The following is a 9762-nucleotide window of genomic DNA, read 5'->3' as shown; positions in this document are numbered from 1 at the left end:
GCTAGTCGCGTTTTCGTGCAGGACACAGGCTTCGATTGCGGAGGCTAAGGTGAGGCCTTTTATTTTTAAAAGCTGCTGGCGTAAGGTGCCCGAGGCGACCCCAAAAACGATCTGGTCCCGAATCATGGAGTCTGAGGTGGTGTCGTAACCACAGGACTGCGCGAGGATGCGGAGATGGGTGAGGAATGACTGAAAGAGCTCATCCTTACCTTGCAGGCACTGCTGGAAGCCATATCTCTCGAAGCTTTCGTTGACCTCTTTGAAGTGTTGGTTGAGATTGAGAAGGATCGTCTCATATTTGGATTTCTCCTCGCCTTCCGCAAACACCAGGGAGTTGTAGATATGGATGGCGCGCTGCCCTGCGGTGGTGAGGAGGATGGCGATCTTTCTGGTGTCCAAGGCGCTCCCTCTTTCGTTGGCTTCCAGAAAGAGCTGGAAGCGCTGCTTGAACAGCTTCCAATTAACGCTGAGGTTTCCAGCGACTTGCAGCGGCTGCGGTGTGTTGACGGTGTCCATGGCGCAGGATGGCAGATTTGTGGGTAGGTGTCAATTCACTTCTGATACCATGAAGTGTTGGGTACTCTGACACACAGACGAACCAACACGGTTGCATATGGTACAACGCAGTTTTATTTAATTGAACTATAAACATAATAAACTCTGGTATTCAGCACATGGTGAACCTCTGAGTGGCTGGCAATGAGGTCTGTGCCCTGAGTTCTCTCCTGCTCGAGTGCCCAGGAAGTGTTGTGTTCCCTGCTTTGTACTGTGTATGCTCTTGTCCGTGATTGGCTGTCGTGTTGTGTGTGTTGATTGGTCCGTTGATCTGTCCATCATTATGTGTGTGTGTATGTGCTGTGATGTTCACATGAATATCATGACAGCCTGGGGCTGGGGCTGTGGCATCTGGAGGATGACATCCATCTATTTTCACGCTGATACCTGGAATAGAGAAAAGAGAGAGTTCATGATTGACTAAGCAGGCCAATACATTAAAGATCACTCTCAGTCTTTGCAGCATATTGTAGATGGAGACTGGATGCATCCTCACTGAGTTGTTGGGGAAGGCCAATCTTGCTTTCCATGCAGGCATGGTCACTCTTCTAACAGCCCAGCCACCTGCTCCTCAAGGCTAGTGAGGGGATGGGTTTATGGGATGCCATGTCCCGTCTTTGAATGGTGTTATGTATTTAAGGAGTGCATCTCTGCTGGTTGAACAACATGTGATCTGTAGTCAGTAGAGTGTTTGCACACTCTTCCATCTCAGACTTGAATGAAGCAACATCTCCAGAATAAATCTTGCATCGTGTTTTTAAGAAAACCCAAGTGTGTGGTACCTCCATACTTTTTTTCGTTGTGGCAACTTAAAAATATAACAAAAGGGAAAACTTGCGACGAGGATTGAGGTACTAAAACTGTCAGCAACAAAAGGGGAAACAGGCAAAGAGAATGAGTGAGATGATTCTTGGGACCGGATTTAAACGCCAATGAAGGGAAAAGCCACCAATGCAGAAAGTTTTTTTTTAAAAAACGAAGTACAACTGTGAGTAAGGCAGAACAAAGGTTTTTTTTAAAACTTGCTTACCTTTACAAATTGATAGATTCTGAGCTGCAGGGACCGCACATGGCGAAATGGAATGGGATGCGGGAACAGGGATTCAAAATCTGTCCAATTCTGTGCAAGCTACTACTCGAATGAAACAAACGATAGTCCAGGCAGAATAAAAATTATTGTGCAATAGGAGACCTCTTGCTTCATACATATGGAAGGGAGGAAGGCTGAGGAAAGTAAAGACCCTGGGAGCCTGTATCCGAAATGGCGGGCAAATTTGGCACCATAGATAGATGCATTCGCAGAAGACTGTGAGACTTGGAACTCGTATGAAGAGAAATAGCTCTTCACAGCTGATGAAATATCGAGGTCCCAAAGGTTGCAACATTTCTCAGTTCAGTAGAGTAGAAAACTTTTGTGCTACTGTAAAACTTAACCCATCCAGAAAAGTCAGGAGCTAAAACTTACAATAAATTGATGAAGATTCAAGAAGGGCATTTCTCACCAAGACCATTTTTAATCACAGAATGGTTTTGATCCCACCACTGCAGTTATAAAGAAGGTGAAAGCATCTTACAATTTCTGCGGACCTTAAGAAGATTAGCAAAATACTGCAGGTTTGGTGCAACATTAGATAACACCCTTCACGATAGGCTGGTGTGGACTCTGCAACGAAGCTGTTCAGAGAAAGCTGATTATGGAAAGCGCCTTAACTCTTAAATCAGGAGTAAAAATTGCCAAGTCAATGGAGCTAGCAGCAAAAGAGGCTTCACAGGTCGGAGCTGGAGCAACTATCCACAAGATGGAGATCACCAAAAACAAGTTTGCAAGAGTACAATCATGTCATTGATGTGCATAAGTCGAACACTTAGCGGGGAAATTCTGGAATAGAAAAAACAGTGCAGGAACTGTGGCAAAAAGATTTCCAAAGCATGCTGGATACAGTAAATTGTACCAACACCTAAGATGTGCAAGAAAAAGAAAACATCTAAGCCTACTAGTCAAGTCTCCAAGATGGTAGACAAAGTTCAAGACCCCTTAGGAGACATTGTACCCAAATAACTTCAAGACCTGAAACTAGGTGTTTGTTGGGAAGGGGCATCCACAACGTTTCTTGTATTTCCAAAACTTGATGGTAACCAAGTGAAAATAGAAATGGATACAGGAGCAGCTGTATCATTGATAGCGGAGGCAATCTATAACCAGAAGTTAAGGCATCTGTCTTTGTAACCATCAATTGTTTTCCTACAGACATACACAGATGAGGTTGTACCACTGAATGGATACATTACAGTAAAAGTGAAAGTAAATGGACAAACAGTAGCCTCTCCACGATGTCCGGGAGGACCTCCCTGCTTTATTCGGTAGAGCATGGTTGGGAAAAATCAAACTCAACTGGAGAATGGTGAATCAGCTGGTTGATGGAAAAAAAGACCAACACCAACTTCTGTAAAAGTATAAAAAGGCATTTGAAAACTCACTGGGCTCAATGACAGGAGTTGAAATCCAACTCAAAATTATGCCAAAAATTACGTCAAAATGTCTCAAGACCAGAACTGTACCATAAGCCATTAGGCCGAAAGTCGAAGAAGAATCAGAAAGACTAGTCCAAACAGGACTCACCAGTTACTCCAAGTGATTGGGTACCCCAATAATTCTTGCACTAAACCTAGGCGGCTCAGTGAGGATACGTGGAGATTTTAAGACAACAATAAAGCAAGTATTGTGCGCAGATCACTATCCACTGCCACTGTTAAAAGAATTATTTGTTGAACTTTCTGGAGGTTAGAAATTCAGTAAAATATATCTATCACAGGTGTATTTACAAATGAATGGGACTGCAAAATCACAACCGATACTCGCTATCGTGACGCACAAAGGTTTTTTTCCACTCCAGGAGACTTCTATTTGGAACAATATCTGGGCCGGGATTCTCCCCTACCCAGTGGGGCGGGGGGGTTCAAGCAGGATGGAGTGGCGGGAACCACTCCGGTGCGGGCCAACCCAAAGGTGTGGATTTCTCCGCACCTTTAGGGGCCAAGCCCTCACCTTGAGGGGCTAGCCCCACGCCGGAGTGGTTGGCACGCCGCCGGCCGGTGGGAAAGGCCTTTGGCGCCATGCCAGCCGGAGCCGAAAGGACGTCATCCCCGCGCATGCGCAGGGGGGGGATGTCTCTTCCACTTCGGCCATGGTGAAGGCTGTGGCCGAGGTGGAGGGAAAAGAGTGCCCCCATGGCACAGGCCCACCCGTGGATCAGCGGGCCCCGATCGCGGGCCAGGCCACCGTGGGGGCCCCCCTGGGGCCAGATCGCCCCGCACCCCCCCCCAGGACTCCAGAGCCCGCCCGCGCCACCTGGTCCCGCCGGTAAGAGAGGTGGTTTGATTCTCACCGGCGGGACAGGCATTCCAGCAGCGGGACTTCGGCCCATCGCGGGCCGGAGAATCGCCGGGGGGAGGGGGGGCTCGCCGACCAGCGCGGTGCGATTCCCACCCCCGCCGAATATCCGGTGCCGGAGAATTTGGCAACCGGCGGGGCCGGGATTCAAGCCACCCCCCGGCGATTCTCCGACCCGGTGGGAGGGTCGGAGAATCCCGCCCCTGCTCCTGCTCTATTTCAGTGGTCCATGGATAAAATTCTGAGAGGGCTAAATGGTGTGCAATGTTATCTAGATGACATCCTCATCACTGGTTCAAGTAAACAAGAGCACTTGAAGAACCAAGAAGCTGCACTGGAACATCTGCAAAACCATAATCTCCAAGTAAAAAGGGAAAGTGTGACCTTTTCAAAACATCCATAAGCTACTTGAGTCACATCGTTGATAAAGATGGCTTGCATAAGAAACTGAAAAAGGTGATAGAAATCTTAGAAGCACCACGTCCTCAAAACGTGATGCAACTGAGGTAGTTTCTTCCATTAATAAATGATTGTGGTGAGCAATGTTATCAAAACCATTATACACTTGTTATGTGCCACACAAGCTTGGCATTGGACAAAAGAATGAATAAGTGCATATACGGGAGGTAAAAGAAGCCTTGGAGAAGTCAGAGCTGTTGGTTCACTACAATCCCAAGCTGAAGTTAGAACCTGCTTTCTTGAGCCTATGAGTTGGCGCAGTTGTCTCACACATTGTGCTCTCAGGAGAGGAACGATGGATAGCATTTGCTTCACAAACTCTTACTCACGTAGAAATGAATTATGCTCAACTGGAAAAAGAGGCATTGTGTATTATATTCGGAGTAAGACGGTTTCATCACTACTTTTATGAACATCATTTTACACTCTTGACAGATCACTGACCCTTGATGACAATCTTCGGGTCGTATAAAAGGTATTCCTTCTTTATCCGCTAGTAGCTTACAGAGATGTTCTTTGATACTATCGGCACACACCTATGATATTCAATATCGTAAATCAGAGCAACATGCAAAAGCTGATGTTTCGTCAAGACTGCAGTTACAAATCAAGCAAGAACCTGAAGACAATTTTGTCAACACCCTATATTTCTCACACATTGATAATGTACCTGTGACTTCATCTCTAGTGAGGAGCCACACAAGAACCAATGCAGTGATTGGCGGTACGGTAGCACAGTGGTTAGCACTGTTGCTTCACAGCTCCAGGGACCAGGGTTCGATTCCTGGCTTGGGACACTGTCTGTGCGGATTCTGCATGTTCTCCCTGTGTCTCCATGGGTTTCCTCCGGGTTCCTCCCATAAGTCACAAAAGATGTGCTTGTTAGGTGAATTGGACATTCTTAATTCTCCCTCAGTATACTCGAACAGACGCCGGAAACTGGCGACTAGGGGATTTTCACAGTAACTTCATTGCAGTGTTAATGTAAGCCTACATGTGACACGAATAAAGATTATAAGGTCATGGAAATGGTCCTAAAAGAAATTATGATAGGCGTACATCATAAAAATCCAGACCTCAAGCCCTCCATCACAAGAGGACTTTAGTTTGCAGTCCAGAGTGGAGTTTTATTCTGGGTAATCTGGCTGATTGTTCCTCTGTGCTTGTGTAAAGAAATCCTTGACCAAGTACTTGAGGGACATCCTAGTGTGATCAAGATGAAAGAACTGGTACATAGCTATTTTTGGTGGTCAGGATTAGATGCACAAATCAGAGAGAAAGTGGGATAATGTCAATCCTGTGCAAAACTAAGAAATACTCCACCGCTGCAACTCTTAAATCCGCGGGAATGGCCGAAACAGCCATAGCAGAGCATACTGAAGTAAAAAACTCACCACTATTCTTAGAATTCCCCCTATACCAAAAAGGGTCAATAAGACATTCTAAATGGTGAACAGGCATTCTCACTCCCTGACTCCTATGCAGACTTAAGTGGGTTCTATTCGAGTCAATCTATATTTTCAGGTTATCCCCCAGTATAACCCATATTGTCATAGGAGATTTCATCTACGTACCACTTAGTAGCATCGATCCTGGGTCCGCATTGCTAAGTAAGTAAAGTAGACTTTGTAATAACCACTGTTTCAGGTTAAAACTTTAAATTATTTTATTATTAGATTTTTTCTTTGAAAAGATAAAATCACTGTCTTTACAGAAAAGTAAAAATATCTTGCTTCTGGATTCTCCTTGTTGGTTGAAAAGACCTTCAGGTCTACCTTGACAATCTTTCTTCTTTAACTTTTGGTCTTCCTCAGATGGATTCGCTGTTCTGCGCGGTTTCTGTGTTCTATCCTTCCCATGACCGAGGGCAGCTATGAGAGCCTGCTCTGTTGGTTGTCCCCGATTTAGGGTTTATATTCTCCTTCTAGCAGTTATTAAGTTTATATGACATTATTGTAAAGTAACTTTATTTTACTCTTGATTGTTCAAGGTACCTTTAATCTGAATTATTTCTAACATGACTATGTATTCATGTTGAGCATGACTTTAGCCCATCAAACTCTGATTACATTTTTTCCCTTGTGATGTTCAAAAGTGCTTTGATCCTAGAGGGGTGTTACATCTGGTTCCTGTCACTTCTAAAGTTGCTTTATTACCAAATAGTGCCCTTAGCTTGTCACAACTCTGGCCCCAATTTGGGGTTAACCTGTGCTCTCGTGGACATGTCGTCTCCGGCTTCCCATATTCAACTGGTGTCAGCAGGATTTCACACCTAATCATTTGTCACCCAATTCAACTGAAGATCCTGCCAATTCTTTTTTAGCTGCTTACTAAAATAATTAACTTCAAAGAAGGTGCAAAATATTGTTTCTTTCCACATAACTAAAAGCTCAATCTGCTTTGACTTGAAAGACAGGCACCAGTTTTACAGCTTGAGCAGTCACAAGTTGTTTTCTTAACGCCTGTTTGATAAAGGCTATCTGCATTTCAAAACCTTCTTTTGCAGCTGCTATTAACCCTCCATGGGATTTTTCCCTACATTTTCTCATGCACCCTCAAGTCAGGTTTTGCCAGACTTTCCATGTTTCAAATGACATATTTTCTCATTTTTACTTTGCAATACACATGGACTATGCTGGTCCAATTGAAGAACACATAGAATCATAGAAGTTTACAGCATGGAAACAGGCCCTTCGGCCCAACCAGTCCATGCCGCCCAGTTTTTACCATTAAGCTAGTCCCAGTTGCCTGCACTTGGCCCATAACCCTCTATACCCATCTTACCCATGTAACTATCTAAATGCTTTTTAAAAGACACAATTGTACCCACCTCTACTACTACCTCTGGCAGCACATTCCAGACACTCACTACCCTCTGAGTGAAGAAATTGCCCCTCTGGGCCCTTCTGAATCTCTCCCCTCTCACCTTAAACCTATGCCCTCTAGTTTTAGACTCCCCTACCTTTGGGAAAAGATGTTGACTATCTACCTTATCTATGCCCCTCATTATTTTATAGACCTCTATAAGATCACCCCTAAGCCTCCTACGCTCCAGGGAAAAAAGTCCCAGTCTATCCAGCCTCTCCTTATAACTCAAACCATCAAGTCCCGGCAACATCCTAGTAAATCTTTTCTGCACTCTTTCCAGTTTAATAATATCCTTTCTATAATAGGGTGACCAGAACTGCACACAGTATTCCAAGTGTGGCCGTACCAATGTCTTGTACAACTTCAACAAGACGTCCCAACTCCTGTATTCAATGTTCTGACCAATGAAACCAAGCATGCCGAATGCCTTCTTCACCACCCTGTCCACCTGCGACTCCACCTTCAAGGAGAAATTGTTCTCAGTAATTTTAGATGCACATTATAAATGACCCGAAGTTGTGATTATGAAATCCACAATGACAGAACAAACTAGTGGGAAGTCAGATTAAACATTTGCAAGATTTGGTAGGCCCGAGCAGCTCGTAAGTGACAATGGTACATAGTGCACTTCTAAGGAGTTTTAAGGTTACTTAAAAGGTAATGGTGTACAGCACATCAAGTCGCCTCTGTACCATCCTTCCACAAATGGATCGATTGAGCGATTCATACAGTCACTTAAACACTCAATCAAGGCATCAAAGGACCAAGGTAATAATAATAATCTTTATTATGACAAGTAGGCTTACATTAACACTGCAATGAAGTAACTGTGAAAAGGCCCTAGTCGGCACACTCTGGCGCCTGTTCGGGTACACGGAGGGAGAATTCAGAATGTCCAGATTACCTAATTGTCAAGACGAGTAAATAACTTCTTGATATCATACCAAAACACTGCACATGCAACAGCAGATTTCATCAGTGTGGTATTATCATAATTGTAAAAACTGCAAGGGTTAATGAAATGTCTAGAGTAGCCACTGGATGGAGCTACAGATACAAGCATATAAGGCATTGATGCTGAGCCTTGGGAGGGGTGGGGGGGGGGGGGGGGGGAAGAGAGTAATCCAGGGGTGAGTTAGAGACAGACAGAAGTATAGATAGTGTGAGTAAGAGAAGATCATAGTTTATAACAGTATTAAGATTAGTTGTACATGAATGTAGTTTATATGTTAACAATCAACTCTGTGTTATTTACAAGTATTGTCGAATCCAAATTTGTAGTGTTAATAAATTTATAGTTTTGTTTAAGTTCAAGCTATTTTGTGGTCTTTGTGAACACGAGGCCAACCATCCTGAATTAAGCAACACAAAGAACACCACATGGTACCAGGGGTTTATTTCTAACAGTAAGAAACAGTTAAATTAGTAATGATTAATATAAGAAGACTGAAGAAACAATCAAGATGCTACAAAACTTTGAAAATCTTCATCGAAGGCAAATTGGAAGATGGAGGGTCTGAAGAAGCCTGACAAGTTCAGGACAAATGATAAACTATGTCAAAATTGGACTTTCTTTAAACAGCAGTTTGAAGTTTTCCTTTCTGCCTTGAATTTACTGCTGATGAGGTCAAAACAAAATATAACATGGTGCTACAAAAGTTCGATACACACTGCAAGAAGCAGGTGAATGAGACCTACGGGCGCTACAGGTTCAGTAAAAGGCTGCAGTTAAGAGGGGAGTTGGTAGATTCTTTCATAACAGCTTTAAAGTTAAGAGCGCAGTCCTGTAACATTTCCTCAGCATCCAATTCAATGCTGCATGATCAAGTTGTTTTTGGGATAAATAACAAATGTTTGGGTGAAAAATGCTAAGACGACTGATTTTACCGCTAGAAGACGCAATTAATTTGTGCAAAGCCAGTGAACAGGCATCATCTGAATATGCAGAATTCGTGGCAAAAGAAAAGAGTGCGAAATTGGGAAATGTGGCTGACGCCATTAATGCTGTGTTCCAGCAAAATAAACTCCGTTCAACGGCCGATGGCCATTTTGAGAGTGACGTCACGAGCGTGATGATGTGCACATGCTGTGGACACACCCACAGGAAAACAAATTGTCTGGCAAAAGGCAAACAATGTCCCAATTGTTGCAAGTTGAACCACTTTGCAGCACAGTGTCGTTTCTCAGCAGCCTCTCCAGTAACCAAATTTTAAAAGTCCTACAATGACTTCAGAAGGATCCAAAGTGTAAAGAGTGAAGATAAGAAATCCATTATCTTGACTGATAGAGAGGATTGCTCACCGTACATGTTCCAGGATACGTTCATGATCGAAGCAGTCATTTGGATTAAAGTGCTGGATCGCAATGACAGACCAGTACAAGAACTCTCCAAGATAATTAAGGAGTGGACTGTATCCTTAGAAATTAATGACAAAGATATACCATTTAAAATTGATACAGGAGCACATGCAAATATTATCACAGAAAAA

The 9762-nt window shown here is 43.6% G+C and overlaps 1 long non-coding RNA gene across 2 annotated transcripts in view; it reads right to left on the bottom strand.

The window, feature by feature from the left end:
* Window positions 1-612: 612 nt before the first annotated feature.
* LOC140392138 (uncharacterized) overlaps window positions 613-9762 on the bottom strand; it is a 70383-nt gene continuing 61233 nt past the window's right edge. For both annotated transcript variants that reach the window (XR_011935252.1, XR_011935251.1), the window contains 2 exons: window positions 9575-9689; window positions 613-942 (listed from right to left, as the gene is read on the bottom strand). This is a non-coding gene — a long non-coding RNA (uncharacterized lncRNA). The remainder of the gene's footprint in view (window positions 943-9574; window positions 9690-9762) is intronic.

This window comes from Scyliorhinus torazame, chromosome 2 (genome assembly GCF_047496885.1).
Source record: "Scyliorhinus torazame isolate Kashiwa2021f chromosome 2, sScyTor2.1, whole genome shotgun sequence".
NCBI lineage: Eukaryota > Metazoa > Chordata > Chondrichthyes > Carcharhiniformes > Scyliorhinidae > Scyliorhinus > Scyliorhinus torazame.
Note: the sequence above shows the minus strand (reverse complement) of the source record. Positions and strands in the feature narration are given on the sequence as shown.